Source organism: Gossypium arboreum, chromosome 13, assembly GCF_025698485.1.
Source record: "Gossypium arboreum isolate Shixiya-1 chromosome 13, ASM2569848v2, whole genome shotgun sequence".
Lineage (NCBI taxonomy): Eukaryota > Viridiplantae > Streptophyta > Magnoliopsida > Malvales > Malvaceae > Gossypium > Gossypium arboreum.
Window position 1 is genome coordinate 123,694,582 of NC_069082.1, and position 20,427 is coordinate 123,715,008.

The window sequence follows — 20,427 nt, forward strand, 5'->3', positions numbered from 1 at the left end:
TAGATATTACTTGGAGGGTTTTAGCCCTAATGGGTGAAGACTTTGTATAACAGTGAGGTTGCTCAATTCGTCGGTGCATTGTTTGAGAGTTGCATGTGGCCTCATAACTCATTTGATGAGTTAGGTCTAATTTAACTAAAATTGTAATACCCCTACCCGTATTCATTGCCGGAATAGGGTACGAGGCATTACCGGAGTTTACGAATTAATTTTTTTTTTATATTCAATATAGCCCTTTTATAAATATCTAACCTTCCCTGTAATATTAAATCGAGACCAATCCACATCAACCAAGTCAATTCAACATATTTTTATGATAGATTCATGCATTTATATAAAATAACGTCATCACATATCTATAACTAGGTTTGTTAACCATACTAATGGCTAACTTTACATTCATTTCACGTTAACATTTACTTTGTTAGCTTATACATGCCATTGATTTCCAAAATAAAGTTTCTTTATATACCGAAATCCCGAGGTTGACGATGTGATGTGTCTCCCACCAAATCCGACCTCCGAGCTCTTAACACTACAAAACAGGAAAAAGGAAGCGGGTAAGCACTTTGTGCTTAGTAAGCTCATGTAACAAGAATTATACTTACCTAATATTTTCAATACAATATAATAAACATTCATATATCCATTCAATGCATTATTACCCTAACATGCACAAACTCAACATTCAAGTTAGTACAATAATTTCCATGTATCAATAATATATATATATACCATGATTGATGTACTCATCAATACCATGATTTTCATTCCCTTATTATTTTTCATATTTATCCCGTTGAATTTATCGGAATTTCAATGGATTTTCAGAGGTACACTTTTAGTGTACAATTCCGGGTCCGTCAATTCATATTCATGTGCGCACATTTCCATTTCAGAGAGCACACTCCCGTGAACCTCAACCTTGCAGCGGGATTACCAGTCCAGGCTAAATCCCCTGCAATATAAACTCATAGAGTATTGTCGGGATTACCAGTCCAGGCTAAATCCCCTGCAACGACAATTACTCTAATGAGCTTGGATCTGAATTACCAGTCCAGGCTAAATTCAGACCCTAATTCGGATTACCCGTCCGGGCTAAATCCATTTTACACATATTCTTCTGGAGGGCTATATCAGATAGGATCACCCGTCCGGCTAGATCCTTTTTACCGTCAATTCCTTTTCGAAATCCATCGAATTTTCCTTTCATTCAAACGGATTTCTTCCCATTTTATCAAATATATCAATGTTTCATAAATTTTCATACAATGAACATTCAAATCATATTCATATCAAAACATACAATCTCAAGTAATTTAAGAATATAATTCAAGTTACGAACTTACCTTGATACTTGATTGTAAACAGTAAAAATCTATTAATCCCGAACTTTTCCTTTCCTCGATCTAGCTTCGTATTTGAATCTTCTGGATCTAAATAAATAAATTTAATTATCAATTTAATACATTTCATATTCATATGCAACATTCTCTATAATTCAACTATTATTTATAGTTCATTCAAAGCTGTCTACTTGAGTCATAGTCACTAAATTATTTATAACTTGAGCTACGGAACTCGAAATTAAGATCCGTTAATTTTCCCTGAAACTAGACTCATATATATTTTTACCATAAAATTTTCAGAATTTTGGTTTAGCCAATCAGTACAGTTTATTCTTCAAAGTCACCCTGTTCTGTTGTCTAACAGTTCTGACCCTTCTTCACTAAAATAAATTATCTCTTTATACAGAATTCAAATGATGTTCTTGTTTGTTTCTATTAAAATAGATTCATTCAGAATTCTAGACATATAAATTTAAGTCCCTAATTATTTTTATTCAATTTTTATAATTTCTCAAAGTCAAAACAGGGGAACCTGAATTCATTCTGACCTTGTCTCACAAAATTCATTATATCTCAAAATTTACAAATCCATTGCTTACAATATTTCTTCTATGAGAAACTAGACTCAATAAGCTTTAATTACATATTTTGTTCATCTTCTAATTCGATTCCTACAATTTTTTGTGATTTTTCAAAGTTAGTCTACTGCTGCTGTCCAAACTGTTTTAGTGCAAGCTGTTTATTACCATTTTTCCCCTAAGCTTTTAATAAATGATAATTTCATCCCTACTCAATTAGCCTCTCAATTGAGCTGATTTTTCTCAATTAACATTTTATTATATCACCTTAAACTAGTTTACAACCTTTAGGAATCAGAATTTCAGCAATAGACTTTAATTCCAAACATTTTCACAATTAGGTCCCAAAAATCAATTTCCATTGAAATTGCCTAATAAAATCATCTCATAAACAAATTAAAGCTTTAATTTCATTCTATTTAATCATAAACTTACAGAACTCAACCATGGTGACTTTAAATTTCATCCATGAAATCAAAAACTAATGAATTTAATAGTAGGATCTAGTTGTAAAAGTCTTAGAAACACAAAAATTACAAGAAAAGGCAAGGATTAACTCACTTGGTGCAAAAATTATGAAATACCAGCTTAGAGAACCCTCCTATGGCGTTTTTAGCTGCTGGAATTGAAGAGAAATGAAGAGAAATCTAGATATTTCCTATTTAGTCCTAGTTTTATTTAGTTAATTTTGCAATATTCCAATTTTACCCTTAATTTATCAATTTTTCTGCTGATTGCATACCCTTGCCGGCCAGCCCAAATAACTTTTGGGTCTAATTGCCTTTTAAATCCTTTCTCATTAGACTAATAAGCTATTTAATCACTCTAGCAACTTTTACACCTATTACAATTCAGTCCTTTTCATTTAATTGACTACCCAAACATTAAAATTTCCTAACGAAAATTTAATACCACATTAATAACATTTCGTAAATATTTATAAAATTATTTTTTGACTCGGTTTTAAGAGATAGAGGTCCCGATACCTTATTTTACCCAATTTCTTCAATAATTTCTTTTTCGAACTAATCACTAAATCGATAAAATTTTCCTATCAATATTTTCATACGATTTTCCTATCATATAAATTTTCAAGCAAAAATATTAAAATAAATTTTTCTTTAAATCGGATCTATGGTTCTGAAACCATTGTTAGATAACCTTGAATTTAGGCCATTACAACTCTCCCCTTTTAAGGATTTTCGTCCTCGAAAATCTTACCGATAAAGAGGTTTGGGTATTGTTTCCTCATTGCCTCCTCCGGTTCCCATGTTGCTTCCTCAATCCGTGCTTTTGCCACAATTCTTTCACCAAATTTATCTTTTATTTCTAAGCTCTTTTGTCTCCGTGCCAATATCTTGACCGGTTCTTTCTCGTAAGTCATATCCGGTTGAATCTCTACTTCATCGGAGAAATAACATGTGAAGGATCTGATCGATATCGTCGTAACATAGATACATGAAAAACATTATGGATTCTATCAAGTTCCGGTGGTAATGCCAATCGATAAGCGACCGGTCCAATTCTTTCTATGATTTCATAGGGCCCGATAAATCTTGGACTCAATTTACCCTTTCGACCGAATCGAAGAACTTTCTTCCAAAGAGACACTTTCAGAAATACCTTGTCACCGACTTGAAATTTAATCTCTTTTCGCTTAAGGTCGGCATATGATTTTTGACGATCGGAAGCTGCTTTTAGACTATCTCGAATAACCTTTACTTTTTCTTCTGTTTCCCGAATCAAATCAACCCCATGTATCTTCTTTTCACTGAGCTCTGTCCAATATAACGGTGTTCTACATTTTCTACCATACAAAGCTTCATACGGAGCCATTTTAATACTAGACTGATAACTGTTATTGTAAGCAAATTCAATCAAAGGTAGATACCTCTCCCAATTACCTTCAAACTCTAGTATACAACATTGGAGCATATCTTCCAATACTTGAATTACACGCTCAGATTGACCATCATCGAGGATGAAATGCGATCTTGAAATACAACTGAGTACCCAAGGCTTCTTGCAATTTGTCCCAAAAACGAGACGTAAATCGGGGATCTCTATCTGATATAATGGAGACAGGCACTCCATGTAACCTGACAATCTCAGATATGTACAGTTCAGCTAGTTTATCTAAAGAATAATCCATACGCTTACCGGAATAAAGTGAGCTAACTTTGTCAATCGGTCTACAATCACCCAAATAGCATCTTTTTTCTTCGGAGACAAAGGTAGCCCCGATACAAAATCCATAGTGATTCTTTCCCATTTCCATTCCGGTATAGTAATTGGCTGAAGTAACCCGAAGGTACCGATGTTCAACTTTAACTTGTTGACATATTAAACACCTTGATACAAACTCGAGATATCACGTTTCATTCCGACCACCAAGACATCTTTTTCAGATCATTATACATTTTATTACTCCCGGATGTACGGACATAGTACTACCGTGGGCCTCGCGTAGAATCTTCAGATGAGCTCAATTCGAGGTACACATACCCTACCTCCGAATAATAAACAATCATCGAACCAATCAAATTCGAATCATTACGACTCACACTGTGTCCGTTTAACTGTAACTTCTCATCATTCTTCCGAGCTTCATATATTTGTTGTAAAATGTCGGTTTAGCTCTCAATTCAGCTAGGATTGAACCATCATCATCAATGATAACCGGTATTCATAGCTCGTAAAGCAAACAGAGATTTTCGGCTCAAAGCATCGGCTACAACATTAGCCTTACCGGATGGTAATCAATAATCAAATCATAGTCCTTTATTAGTTCAAGCCACTGCTATTGTCTCAAATTCAAATCTTTCGTGTCATCAAATATTTCAAGCTTTTATGATCGGTATAAATATGACATTTCTCACCGTACAAGTAATGCCGCCATATCTTCAATAAATACAATAGCGACTAATTCAAGATCATGTCTTGGGTAATTTCTTTCATGTGGTTTAAGTTGTCTTGAAGCATAGGCTATTACTTTACCTTCTTGCATCAAAACACAACCTAAACCATTTAATGAGGCATCACTATAAATAACAAATTCCTTACCCTTGCTCAGTTGCACTAATACAGTGCTTTCGTTAATAGGTCTTTCAATCGGTTGAAACTTTGTTGACATTCATCATCCACTCGAACTTTACATCTTTCGCAATAATCGAGTCATTGGAGAAGCTATCATAGAGAATCCTATACAAATCTCCGATAATAACCACTAAACCCAAGAAACTTCTAACTTCGGATACATTCTTGGTGGACTCCAATTGACAATAGTGAGATTTTACTTGGATCTACCCCGATGCCTTGGCAGATACAATGTGTCCAAGAAAACTCACTTCTCAAGCCAAAATTCACATTTCTTGAATTTAGCATACAACCGCTTCTCTCGTAGAATTTGCAACACAATTCTCAAATGTTCGCATGTTCCTCTTCATCCCGAGAATAAACCAAAATATCATCAATGAATACTACTACAAATCTGTCTAAGTACGGTCTAAATATCCGGTTCATCAAATCCATGAATACTGCAGGTGCATTAGTTAGCCCAAACGGCATAACTAGAAACTCATAATGCCCGTACCTGGTTCTAAAGGCTGTTTTTGGCACATCTGACTCCTTTACCCGTAACTGATAATAACCTGATCGAAGATCAATCTTTGAAAACATAGTAGCACCTTTCAGCTGATCAAATAAATCATCAATCCGGGGTAACGGATACTTATTCTTTATGGTTACTTTATTAAGCTGCCGGTAGTCGATACACAATCTCAAAGACCCATCTTTCTTTTTCACAAACAGAACCGGAGCACCCCAAGGTGAATGACTCGGTCGAACAAAACCCCTGTCAACAAGCTCTTGCAATTGTGTCTTTAACTCTTTTAATTCTATAGGAGCCATCCGGTACGGAGCTATGGAGATCGGAGTAGTTCCCGGAATCAAATCTATAGAAAATTCCACTTCTCTTTCTGGTGGCAATCCTGGTAATTCTTCTGGAAACACATCAGAAAATTCACATACCACTGGAACTGCCTGTATCTTTGACTCAGATACCTTGGTGTCGAGTACATAAGCCAAGTAAGCATCATACCCCTTTTTGACATACCTCTGTGCTGCCATTATCGAAATCATATCGATAACCCTACGTCGATCAGATTTCACCGAACAACTCACCATTCGACATTTTAACACAATATATTTTTGTTTACAATTTACTACCGCATCATCTTTGGGTTAACCAATCCATACCCAATATCACGTCAAATTCATCAAATGGCGGTAACATCAAATCAGTAGGAAACAATAACCTCTTACCATCGGTGGACAATTTTACAAATTTTATCCACTAACACAGACTGGCCCAGGGGGTTTGATACTTTAACCACAAATTCAGTATGTTCAACAGATAAATTTTTAACAATTGCAAGTTTAACACATATATATGAATGCGTAGAACCAGGATCAATCAATGCAGTAATATCAGTATCAAGTAAAGAAAATGTACCAAGAATAACATCGGTGTGAAGCATCTTCTCCGCACGAATGGCATATGTCCTAGCAGTGCTCGTACCTCGTGCCTACCTATAGTATCTTTGTAGCTCCTCGACTACCATCGACATTACCGGATGGTCGAGGTGGTCCGCCTCGAAACTAGATTACTCGGCTTCGATATATGTTCAACTTCTTTTCAACCCTTTCGGACAATCTCGAGGAAATGGTCAAAAGAACCACATCGGTAACAAGCCCCACTCTTAAATCGACATTCACCAAAATGAGCTTTATTACGATCGGCATCTCGGTTTAGGAGTGCCAACACCGCCAACACGGTCATCGATGGAGTAGAAGGCCTTGGATTAGTGCGTTGAGAACCTCGCTCTTTGCCCGAATACCCAATGGTCAAGTAGAACGATCCGATATTTCTTCAATTTCTTTGAAGCGTAAGCGGGATTTTCCCATCATCTTTTACTAAAATTCGAGCTTCCTCTCACTGTTTCTTTTCTTTGCTCAATTCTTCTACTTTATAAGCTCTCTCGCCAATGTAGCAAACTCTCGAATTTCAAGAATTCGATCAAGAACTTAATGTCTTCATTCAACCCTTTTTGAATCGTTTGCACATTTCGACCGATTGTACCCATTCTCGAGCATATTTACTCAATCGAACAAATTCTCTTTCATATTCAGACATCTTGATCTATTGCCTGTTTTAGCTCAAGAAATTCTTTTCTTTTCTAATCAAGGAACCTCTGGCTGATATATTTTTTTCTGAACTCGGTCTGAAAGAATTCCCATGTAATTTCTTCTTTCGGAACAACTGAAGCTTTAGTATTCCACCAATGGTAAGCTGTATCTTTTAGCAGTGAGATGGCACATTTCAGACATTCTTCTGGTGTACAAGATAATTCTTCCAGAACCCGAGTAGTATTTTCTAACCAGAATTCAGCCCGTTCGGAATCATCATCAACTGCTGCTCAAAATTCTTCGGCCCCATATTTTCGAATTTTATCTACTGGAGCTTTCCCTTTTCTGACAGATTCAGTACCTATACCTTGTGGGATCTCGGGAACCGGTGAAGGAGCAGGAGGGGAAGCTTGAACTTGTCTGCACTCTGAGGTTAGTTCTTAAGTATTGATTAAACCATTCATTCATCATTTGAAAGAAGGTTGTTTTTGCTTCCTCCCTCGACCCTCCGTCTCGGGCCTTCTATCGCTAGTTTCTTCTCTTTGTCTTTGAAGCCGGAGCATGACTCCCGACTTCCTCAGATTGAGCTCGGTTGGATGACATTACTATAAGAAAAACACATTTTAAATGGTCGGAGATATCACACTATCAATAATAATTTAAATGGCATGTATAGCTAATCCGTATTTGCTACATCGGTCCTAGAACCGCTAAACCGTAGCTCGATACCAATAAATGTAATACCCTACCCGTATTCATTGCGGAATAGGTACGAGGCATTACTAGGAGTTTCTTAATTAATTTTTTTATATTCAATATAGCCCTTTTATAAATATCTAACCTTCCTGTAATATTAAATCGAGACCAATCCACATCAACCAAATCAATTCAACATATTTTTATGATAGATTCATGCATTTATATAAAATAACGTCATCACATATCTATAACTGTGTTTGTTAACCATACTAATGGCTAACTTTACATTCATTTCACGTTAACATTTACTTTGTTAGCTTATACATGCCATTGATTTCCAAAATAAAGTTTCTTTATATACCGAAATCACGAGGTTGATGATGTGATGTGTCTCCACCAAATCGACCTCCGAGCTCTTAACACTACAAAACAGGGAAAAAGGAAGCAGGGCAAGCACTTTGTGCTTAGTAAGCTCATGTAACAAGAATTATACTTACCTAATATTTTCAATACAATATAATAAACATTCATATATCCATTCAATGCATTATTACCCTAACATGCACAAACTCAACATTCAAGTTAGTACAATAATTTCCATGTATCAATAATATATATATACCATGATTGATGTACTCATCAATACCATGATTTTCATTCCTTATTATTTTCATATTTATCCCGTTGAATTTATCGAATTTCAATGGATTTTCAGAGGTACACTTTTAGTGTACAATTCCGGTCCGTCAATTCATATTCATGTGCGACATTTCCATTTCAGAGAGCACACTCATGAACCTCAACCTTGCGGCGGGATTACGGTCGAGCTAAATCCCGCAATATAAACTCATAGAGTATTGTCGGGATTACCGGTCAGGCTAAATCTCGCAACGACAATTACTCTAATGAGCTTGGATCTGAATTACCAGTCCGAGCTAAATTCAGACCCTAATTCGGATTACCCGTCCGGCTAAATCCATTTTACACATATTCTTGGGAGGGCTATATCAGATAGGATCACCCGTCCGGCTAGATCCTTTTACCGTCACTTCCTTTTCGAAATCCATCGAATTTTCCTTTCATTCAAACGGATTTCTTCCCATTTTATCAAATATATCAATGTTTCATAAATTTTCATACAATGAACATTCAAATCATATTCATATCAAAAACATACAATCTCAAGTAATTTAAGAATATAATTCAAGTTACACGAACTTACCTTGATACTTGATTGTAAACAGTAAAAATCTATTAATCCCGAACTTTTTCCTTTCCTCGATCTAGCTTCGTATTTGAATCTTCTGGATCTAAATAAATAAATTTAATTATCAATTTAATACATTTCATGTTCATATGCAACATTCTCTATAATTCAACTATTATTTATAGTTCATTCAAAGCTGTCTACTTGAGTCATAGTCACTAAATTATTTATAACTTGAGCTACGGAACTCGAAATTAAGATCCGTTAATTTTCCCTGAAACTAGACTCATATATATTTTTACCATAAAATTTTCAGAATTTTTGGTTTAGCCAATCAGTACAGTTTATTCTTCAAAGTCACCCCTGTTCTGTTGTCTAACAGTTCTGACCCTTCTTCACTAAAAATAAATTATCTCTTTATACAGAATTCAAATGATGTTCTTGTTTGTTTCTATTAAAAATAGACTCATTCAGAATTCTAGACATATAAATTTAAGTCCCTAATTATTTTTATTCAATTTTTATAATTTCTCAAAGTCAGAACAGGGAACCTGAATTCATTCTGACCTTGTCTCACAAAATTCATTATATCTCAAAATTTACAAATCCATTGCTTACAATATTTCTTCTATGAGAAACTAGACTCAATACGCTTTAATTACATATTTTGTTCATCTTCTAATTCGATTTCTACAATTTTTGGTGATTTTTCAAAGTTAGTCTACTGCTGCTGTCCAAACTGTTTTAGTGCAAGCTGTTTATTACCATTTTTCCCCTAAGCTTTTAATAAATGATAATTTCGTCCCTACTCAATTAGCCTCTCAATTGAGCTGATTTTTCTCAATTAACATTTTATTCTATCACCTTAAACTAGTTTACAACCTTTAGGAATCAGAATTTCAGCAATAGACTTTAATTCCAAACATTTTCACAATTAGGTCCCAAAATCAATTTCCATTGAAATTGCCTAATAAAATCATCTCATAAACAAATTAAAGCTTTAATTTCATTCTATTTCATCATAAACTTACAGAACTCAACCATGGTGACTTTAAATTTCATCCATGAAATCAAAAACTAATGAATTTAATAGTAGGATCTAGTTGTAAAAGTCTTAGAAACACAAAATTACAAGAAAAGGCAAGGATTAACTCACTTGGTGCAAAATTATGAAATACCAGCTTAGAGAACCCTCCTATGGCGTTTTTAGCTGCTGGAATTGAAGAGAAATGAAGAGAAATCTAGATATTTCCTATTTAGTCCTAGTTTTATTTAGTTAATTTTGCAATATTCCAATTTTACCCTTAATTTATCAATTTTCCTGCTGATTGCATACCCTTGCCGCCCAGCCCAAATAACTTTTGGGTCTAATTACCTTTTAAATCCTTTCTCATTAGACTAATAAGCTATTTAATCACTCTAGCAACTTTTACACCTATTACAATTCAGTCCTTTTCATTTAATTGACTACCCAAACATTAAAATTTCCTAACGAAATTTTAATACCACATTAATAACATTTCATAAATATTTATAAAATTATTTTTTGACTCGGTTTTACGAGATAGAGGTCCCGATACCTTATTTTACCCAATTTCTTCAATAATTTCTTTTTGAACTAATCACTAAATCGATAAAATTTTCCTATCAATATTTTCATACGATTTTCCTATCATATAAATTTTCAAGCAAAAATATTAAAATAAATTTTTCTTTAAATCGGATCTATGGTTACGAAACCATTGTTCTGATAACCTTGAATTTAGGCCATTACAAAAATGCCCTAAAATAATATAACTTAATTTAATTATGGAATAAACCTGTAATAGCCCATTTTAAGCTAAATCAGAATAGTAGTTTCAGGACCACAAATCTGACTTCAAAAAATTTATTTTATTATTATTTTAATATTTACAGCATGATATTAGAGTTGTGTGAAATTTTCGTAAAAAAATTTTATCGTTTAAGTGTTTAATTCGGTAAAAAGGACTAAATCGCGTAAAGTGTAAAACTTGTGTTCTATAAGCTAAAGGTGTCAAATAGCTATAGAACTTAAAATTGAAGGTCCTTATGTGGTAAATATCACATTTATGAGATAGTGGATGATAGTGGAGTGGCAATTGGTGTTATTATTATTGTTTTTAAAGGGTAAAAGTGTAAATAGGTAATTAAAGTTAATAATAAATAAATAAATAAAGCCAAATATCATCATCTTCCATCCATTCACAATCGAAAATCAGGTTTAAAATAGCCATTAAAGATCTTGACATTCGGCCATGGTGTTTTTGCTCAAATAGGTACAGTTTTAACTCCGTTTTTAATAATTTCTACATTTTTGTGCTCGTTGCAGCTTATTCTAGCTAGATCTTATCTTTATTTTCGAAAATGTTATAGATTTGGAATGATTCCATTGTTGAATGCTTGGTTATTTAGATGTTTTATGATAGTTTATTAATGTTTAAAGCTAGATATACAAGTATTATAAAATGATTTTTGACAAAAATGCAAATTAAGGATTAAATTGAGAAAAGTGTAAAATTCATGGTTAGTGTATGAATAAACTAAAAATATAGGCTGCTAGTAGTTTGGGTAAAATTCAGCTAGCATGGGCTTGTCCTTAATTGCATGAATTTGCAATTTTATATGATAATGACTAAATTGCAAAAACGTTAAATAATAGGGGAAAAGTGTAATTTTACCAAAATGTGTAAATTGTGTTAAATTTAATGAGTTGATGATTAAATAAGTAAATTTTGTTATTATATAGATTGAGAAAAATGAGATTCGGATCTGGAACGGGAGGAAACAAAGTATCGGATTAGTCGACCTAATTTGTCGTTACAGTGAACGAGGTAAGTTCGTATGCTAATAAACGTACTTAAATTGTGTTATAAATGCATATTTATTATTGAATTGAATTGAATGCTGAATGGTCATGATTACGAGCAAGAATTGATAGAGTTATGACATCCGAAAGTCCCGTACAAACCTAGGAATAGTATAGGATACAAATGTCATGACATTAGGATTACCAAGATGAAATTACATGTAAGACCATGTCTGGGACTTTGGCATCGTTATATGATTTCATGTAAGACCATGTCTGGGACATTGGCATCGATATGAGATAACATGTAAGACCATATCTGGGATATGGCATTGTATGAGCTTTATGTGATATCCGAGTATCCTGAGCGATTCCGAAGTGTTCAACGGGCATAGTCAAGACGAGAATGAAAGTACGATTGAAATAAGTAATACAGGTACGTACAGAACCTATGTGAAAACTGAATGAAAGTTAATTCGTGAGTTCATATTGTATCATGTATATTAAATAAGAAAGAATTGTGTATAAGTATGTTTCATGTCAAAATGTGTTTATTTGGATATAACAAAGTATGAATTGAATGAAATGTGAGATATGAGTTATAGTTGTTTTAACTAAATATACATATGGCACATAGTGTACGAAACACCGTTATTTGATGATATTTCACATAATTCACTTGGCTAAAGAAAAAGTGATGAATATTGAATTGAATAAATGTTGAGTTATTAAATGAAAAGTACGAATTAAGAAAGGTAAGTTGCTGAATAAAACCATAGCTGGGCTATGGTAATCGAATAATAAGACCATAGCTTAACTATGGCAATCGACTAAAAAGACCATAACTGGGTTATGGCATGTGAAAGAAAAACCACGGCAGGACCTTGGCAATATATGTGTAAGACCATAGTTGGACTATGGCATCGAAAAATCAATGAATTTGTACCATAAGCACTTATAAACCAGAGAGGTTTGATAAGAGTATGGGTGATAAATAGAAAGGTATCGGTACAGGTATGTATGGAAAACTACTCAAGTATTGAGTTATATAAAGTTGGGAACCTGTGAATGAGGACATGAATAATTTGATGTTAACTCATGAATTGATGCTGTAAATGTTAATGATTTATCTATTTCGAATTGCTTTACGAATGTTGTGATCATTTTAGGCTCACATACGAACTTACTAAGCTGTGAAGCTGACTATGTGTTATTTTTCTATGTTTTATAGTGTTTCGGACGTTTGCTCGAGTTGAAAGGCAACAGAGATCGCATCACACTATTCGGCTATTGATTTTCGTATTTTTTACACTTTGTGGGTTGGTTATATGGCATGTATAGGCTATGGTCTTTTTAATATGGTTGTCAGAAATGTATATGGTCGTTTGAAATGGCTTATTAATGATTTTGGGTTGATGATTATAATGTGGCCTTATGTTTTGGCATTGTTGGTATAAAATGTGTATTTGGCTTATGTTATGTATTTGTGGTTTGGCTTGGAATGCAAATGTGGTAACAATGGGTTTAAGAAGTGTCATGTGTTGGTATGAGTTTGAGATGATACATCGATAAGCTTTGGTTTGGTTATAGGTTGAATGATATGGTTGGTTATTTAGTTTAAATTTGAAACATATGAAAAATGTCAAAGATGGTAAATGATTCGTGCTAGTTTTGGTATGTGTTTTGGTTAAGAAATGGTTGAGATTTGAGAAGTGAAATGTAATGATTCAATATGGTATAATTTATGCTGGAAATGGTCACTTTTGGTTGTTTATTTGGTTGTATATTTGGTACCATTTGGATGCCTTAGGATGCATGCGACTTAAGTGAAAAAAAAATAGCTTATAATTTCGTGCCACACGATTGAGCACACGGGCGTGTGACTCGACCGTGTGACCCTTGATGCTTAATTAAAACAAGTCAGTATGCATGCCCTGTTTCTACATGGCCTGGACACGGGCATGTCTGGTGGCCGTGTGATGCATACGGCCTGTTCACACGGACGTGTGGCCTTTGAATGCTTGAAATTTTTCTAAGTTACTCAGTGTTTTCAAATGTTATTGATTTAGTCCCAGACCTCTTTCAAGCATGTTTTAAGGTCTCGTAAAGTTTTATAAGGGACAATATGATTATGTTTGATTGAAATATATGTGATAATGACTTTATGTTCGAGAAATGTATGTTTTATGTTATGATTTGAGCAGTAATACCTTGTAACCCTATTCTAGTGATAGATACGGGTTAAGAGTATTACAAAACCTGATTATGAGCTGAGCTACCTGGTTTGACCCGAAGGCTCGCCCAAAAAGTGGGAGGGTTTAAGCAAAAATATAGACTCAAAAAATGGGATTGGACAAAAAAATAAGGCATCTTTTTTAAATGGGTCGGGCCTTGGGTAAGCTTTTCTTTTGGCTCGGGCCAATCCGACTTGAATTTGGAAAAAAAAAGAAACTTTTGTTGTTTGCTGCTATTTCACTACTATTTTCTCATAGTTTTGCTGCCATTTCACTATTATGTTGCTGCTATTTTGTCGTTATTGTTTTGATGTTGTATAGCTTTTATTTTATTGTTAATTTTGCTACTATTTTAGAGACATTTGATGTAACACCCCTAACCCATATCCGTCACTGGAAAAGGGTTATCGAGTATTACCAGAATTTACAGGTCAATTACAAACATTTCATATCATTTAACATTCATATCAGAAAACAATCATAATCAATCATATTGTCCTTTATACGAGCCCTCGAGGCCCAAAATACACATTAAAAACAAGTTGGGACTAAACCAAGTTCTCAGAAAATTTCTCAGAAAATGTTAAAAAATTTCGAAATTTCAGGAGACATATACCCGTGTGGCCAGGCCGTGTGTCTCACACAGTCGAAAGACACACCCGTATCTCAGGCTGTGTGGACTTTCAAAACAGGGGCACACGATCGTGTCCCAGCCCGTGTCCAAACTAGGGTGCTCTCTGACTTGGGTCACACGGCCAAGCCACACGACCGTGTGTTAGGCCGTGTGAGCATACTGACTTGCAATAAAGAGGTGCAAGGGTCACACGGCCAAGCTACACGCTTGTGTGCTAGGCCGTGTGAATATTTTGAGCATTCTGTAATAAAGAGATGCAGAGTGTAACACCCTTAACCCGTATCCGACACCAGAACAGAATTATGGAGCATTATCGGACTTACAAATCAAACAAACACACATTTCATTCTCATATCACATGCATTTTAGAACCCAATCAAATTCAATCATATAGTCCCTAATATAAGCCCTCGAGGCCCAAAAAAAAACATTAAAAACAAGTCAGGACTAAACTGAGTACTCAAAGAATTTTTCGGAAAACATGAAAATAAACCGAGTACTCAAAGAATTTTTCGAAAAACATGGAAATTTTTCAAAGGTACAGGGGACACACGCCCGTATGGGCATTCAAAATGGGGACACACGCCTATGTCCTTGCCTATGTCTTATCCCGTGTTTAAACTAGTGAGCTTACTGATTTGGGTCACACAGCCAAGCGACATGCCCGTATGCTAAGCCCTGTGAAAAATGGTAAGCATACTGACTTGTGATACACAGCCAAACGACACACCCGTGTGCTAGGCCGTGTGAGGCTACCGACTTGTTTTTTTAAAGGTTACAGGGGACACACGGCCGTGTCACCTGGCCATATGTCACACACGGCTGAGACACACGTTCGTGTCTCTGCCCATGTGGACAAAAATAAGCCATTTTTCGAGCCATAATTTCTCACCCAAATTGGTACCAACCTAAACACAATAATTTGCATGTGACCATGACATAAATAGGTATTCAAAACCAACCAAAATCAAGCTTAAAACATGTAATATCAACACATACAACCATGATGCCTATAGTGAAATCAAAACTCAGCATATTAGGGCACGATTTCTCGAATTTCCAAACACAAAATATTGCCTTGTTTTGAAGAGTTTCCCAAATAAGCAATTATAAAGCCGACTCAAAATATATTCATTTGGTTTACTTTAGGGTAAAAAACAATCGATGTTAGGTGAAAATGCGGGATTTTAAAAACAAAATCATGATGCAATAATAAGAAATTAAAACATAATTATAAGCATGAAACAATAAAAAGTGGATACGAATTGAAAACAAAAAATAACACATAATACACAAAACAACATGAAAACTAGGAACCAATGTAACATAAAACAATTTAAAAACCATATGAACAATATACAAAGGAATAACATATGTTGGAATTCAAAATAGCTTATATGTATAAAAAGCGATAATATATAAGTGATTATTAAAATATATATTGAAATGAATAATATGTAACATAATTTGAAATGAAACAAATTGAATTAACAAATGATATACATATTTATATGAAAATTTAAAAAAATATGAAAATAATGTATATACAAAGATACCAAAGTAATTAAAATAAATAAAATATGCAATATAAAACAAGATCCTTTAAAGAAAGCCAAACTATATATGAATAATTTCAAAGAATATATATATATATATATATATATATATATATATAAAATAAATTTAGAAGAAAATATTTACATAACAAATTTGAAAAGAAAATATATATTAAATAGATTTAAAAGAAACTATACAAATAAAATGATATAGAATTAATAATGTATATGAAATAAAACTAATTTCATCATAATTATACATGTACAATAATAATATATAAAAATATTTTAATTAAATATTATACAAGAATTTAGAATAATACTACATAAAATAGAATTTTAAAATTATACTTTACAATTTAAACAAATAAATAACAAAGTAAAAAAAAGCAACTCAAAATATATGTTTTAAAAAAATTTAAAAGAAATAAATAACAAAGTAAAAAAATTAAAGTAACCCAAAATGTATGTTCTTAAAAAAATTAAAAGTTGAGTGCTAAATAAATTAAAGAAATAATGAATTATACATATAATAAAAAACTCAATTAAAATATATAAAAAAAGAAGGAATACTTCATAACTAAAACAAACCATTGAAATTAGAAAAGAGATTGAAGTGCAATGCGCGCGAATGCACAGGGACCAAAAGCACAAACAATCCAGACCCCTAAACGTAACACCTAGGCGCGGGTCGAATTGAAACATCGCAAAAATTACGGGGAAAATTTAATAAAACAAATAAAACACAAACAGGGGCTAATTAAAAAACTGATGCAAATATGAAGGACTGGTGCGCAAATTACCTATTTAAGGTAAAATGCGCTGACCAAGTCAAACGCGTGTATACCCCCCAATGCTGTTTCATTTTCACTTGACATTAAACCTGCTTTAAAACCTTTTTTTTTTTTGCTTTAAAAAATATTTTAGCTTTTGTTCTTTTAACAAAAAACCCTAAATGCTTTATTATTCCCTCAACTCACGCACCCCAGCCGAAAGGCCAAGCTTCAACCGCCCCAAAATCCGACAATGTAAGCGTGATGCAAATTCGGTAAGTCTCCCCCTTTTCCTTATATTGTTTACACACAGTAGATAAAAATCAAAGAAAATAAAAAATAAAATCGAAAGAAAAACAAGACTTTAAATCACCTTTAACAAGTATCGTTGCTATTGGTTTCTATATGTGTTTGATATTGTCGTTATCTCAAGATCTGTACTCTCTTTCCAAAACAAAGAGAAAAAGGGTCCTTTTACAAATAAAAATCAAAGGTTTTATAGCCAAATACAAACGATTTTCTGGCCATTTTCTTGTTCAAGTTGCAAGACATGAAGACGTTGGGAAGAGTCGGACGTGGGCGTACAACAGGCGAGTTGGGCGCGAACGTGAAACGGGTGCAGAGGCTGTGAGACGTGCGGCGACTGAGACTCTCAAGTAGCTGAGGGTTTCCTTGTTTTCTGATTTGAGCCATTAGAGTTTGGGTTTGTAGTTGGGCCTGGTGTAAATTAGATTTGGACTACTATTTTTTTGTTTTTCTGTATATGTATGGGCCCGGGCCAAAAATTGGGTCTACAGCTGCCTCTCTTTGCTCGTTGTCGTGTAACGAGAATGAAGCAAATACCACAAAAAGGCCAATTTTGCCTGGTCTTGCCACATCTCGACCTCTTTGGAGCTTCTCTTCTTCAAATAGTCTTATAACAACTTTAGGAAGACAATGTTTGTAACTTTAACTTGCTTCACTGCAACTTTAGGGAGATAAGGTTGATGGCTAAAAATCTGCTCCTATTGCCGATACATGACAATAAGATCTATAATTTTCAGTCTGCTTCCTTACTACCTCAGGAAGATAAGACCTGTAACTTTAACCTGCTCCACTGCAACTTCAGAGAGATAAGGCTGGTGGCTAAAATCTACTCCATAGCCGATACATGGAGATAAGACTCGCCATTTTCGATCTGCTCCATAGCCGGTACATGGAGATAAGATCTGTAATTTTCAGTCTGTTTCTTGCAACTTTAGGAAGATAAGACTTGTATCTTCAACCTGCTCTCTTGCTACCTTAGAGAGATAAGGCTGGTGGCTAAAATATGCTCCATAGTCGATACATGGAGATAAGATTTGCCATTTTCGATCTCCTTCATAGCCGATACATGGAGATAAGATCTATAATTTTCAGTCTGCTTCCTGTAACTTTAGGAAGATAAGACTTGTATCTTCAACCTGCTCTCTTGCTACCTCAGAAAGATAAGGCTGGTGGCTAAAATATGCTCCATAGCCTATACATGGAGATAAGACTCGCCATTTTCGATCTGCTCCATAGCCGATATATGGAGATAAGATCTGTAATTTTCAGTCTGCTTCCTGCAACGTCAAGAAGATAAGACTTGCATATTGAGCCTGCTCCACTGCAACTTCAGAGAGATAAGGCTTATCACTTCAACCTGCTTCACTGCAACTTCAGGGAGATAAGGTTTGTACTCTTCGATCTATTCCGCTGCAACTTCAGGGAGATAAGATTTGACTTCACCAATGCTACTACACTGTCCTTTGAGACATGTCCTGTAGACTCGGTTTCATATATCTATGCTTTTGCCAAATAATTAGGATGCTATGATCGAAATAAATCAAATGCTCCTAACTAGATATGTTATGAATGATATGAATGTAGAAATGTCATGAGAATGATTCCCCCTTTTTTTTTAAAAAAAAAGTGCCATCCCTCATTATTCATTAAAGTTTTATCACATCGTATTATGCTACCTTTCTGCTCGACTAGCATTTCCAATGAAACCCACAGAAACAACCCATTTTCTTTAACTGGTTTGCCCCATTGCAACTTCAGGGTCTATTTCACTGTATTTCTAGAACTTAAGATTTGTACCATCTTCAAACCCCCTCTTGTCACCTAGAAACCTTCATCAATTCGGTCTATTACACCACACCCCGAGCATCATGACCAGATGTGTATGCCCGACATTTGTATTAATGAGGAATATCATGATCCCCTCTTATGCTTTGGTTGACACAATATCCTATTTTCTTATTCAATCAATAACTTTGACTGAAGAGATAATCCCAATTTGAACACAAATATTCCACCCCTAAGCTGGGTAAGTTCTAAACGATAGTTCTATTTCAGGTTCTTGTACCATTTAGAAACTTCCAGAGTAATATGCAAAACCTTTTTTGCAAAAGTATTATTAGTCCATTAATCGTTATTTCAATATAAGCACGTGAACATAAAGATAAAGATGGACAAAACTGAAGTTTATTAGGAACAAGATTCAAGAAAAATGGATTAATTACAGGAAGAAAATATTGCCAAAGTACAAAAATAGGTAAAGGGGAACAAAAATGAGCGCCTCAGATATCGCAGCCTAAGCTCCTCCGGATGAACTCCACGAGAAACATTTTGAACTTATCATGTGCCTAGGAGATCTAGTGTATTTGACGATGCCCCAAGACATGCGTACTTCATCTTCATTAATTCCAGCATAGCAAAACTACCACCTACCCCATCCTTAGTCAAAATTTGAATTGCCCTTTTCGGGTTTTCAATTTAAAACCCCTTTGGTCTCAAGGCGCCATTTGTGGGTTTTCACCTCGGCCTCTCTTTTTTTTGGGGCGCCCTTTGCGGGTTTTCACCTCTTAAGCGAAGTACTTCTTGACTGAATCTGAATTTACTGGGTTAGGCAGGTTCCTACTATCCATTTCAGTTAATATCAGTGCTCCTCTAGAAAAAGCCTTCTTTACCACATAAGGTTCTTCCTAGTTTGGCATCCATTTCCCTATGAAATCTTTTTGCATAAGGATAATTTTTTTCAATACCAAGTCCCCCTCACGGAATACTCTGGGGCGAACTTTTTTGTTGTAAGCTCGCATCATTTGCCTCTGGTACATTTGACCATAACGAATAGCCTTCAGTCTCTTTTCTTCAATCAAGTTTAGCTGATCATACCGGGACTGAATCCATTCTGCTTCATCTAGCTTCAACTCTGATAAAACTCGGAGAGAAGAATTTTGACTTCAATAGGCAAAACTGCCTCCATCCCATAAACCAATGAGTAAGGTGTTGCCCCGGTAGAAGTTTTGACAGATATTCGATAAGCATAAAGAGCAAATGGTAACTTTTCATGCCAATCCTTGTAAGTCTCAGTCATT

General features: G+C 34.5%; 1 long non-coding RNA gene across 1 annotated transcript; it reads left to right on the plus strand.

Moving 5' to 3' along the window:
- Nucleotides 1-11,230: 11,230 nt before the first annotated feature.
- On the plus strand, nt 11,231-13,408 carry LOC128286506 (uncharacterized). The gene is made up of 3 exons (XR_008277088.1): nt 11,231-11,317; nt 11,788-11,872; nt 13,079-13,408. It is a non-coding gene; the product is annotated as an uncharacterized LOC128286506 (long non-coding RNA).
- The last annotated feature ends 7,019 nt before the right edge of the window (nt 13,409-20,427 follow it).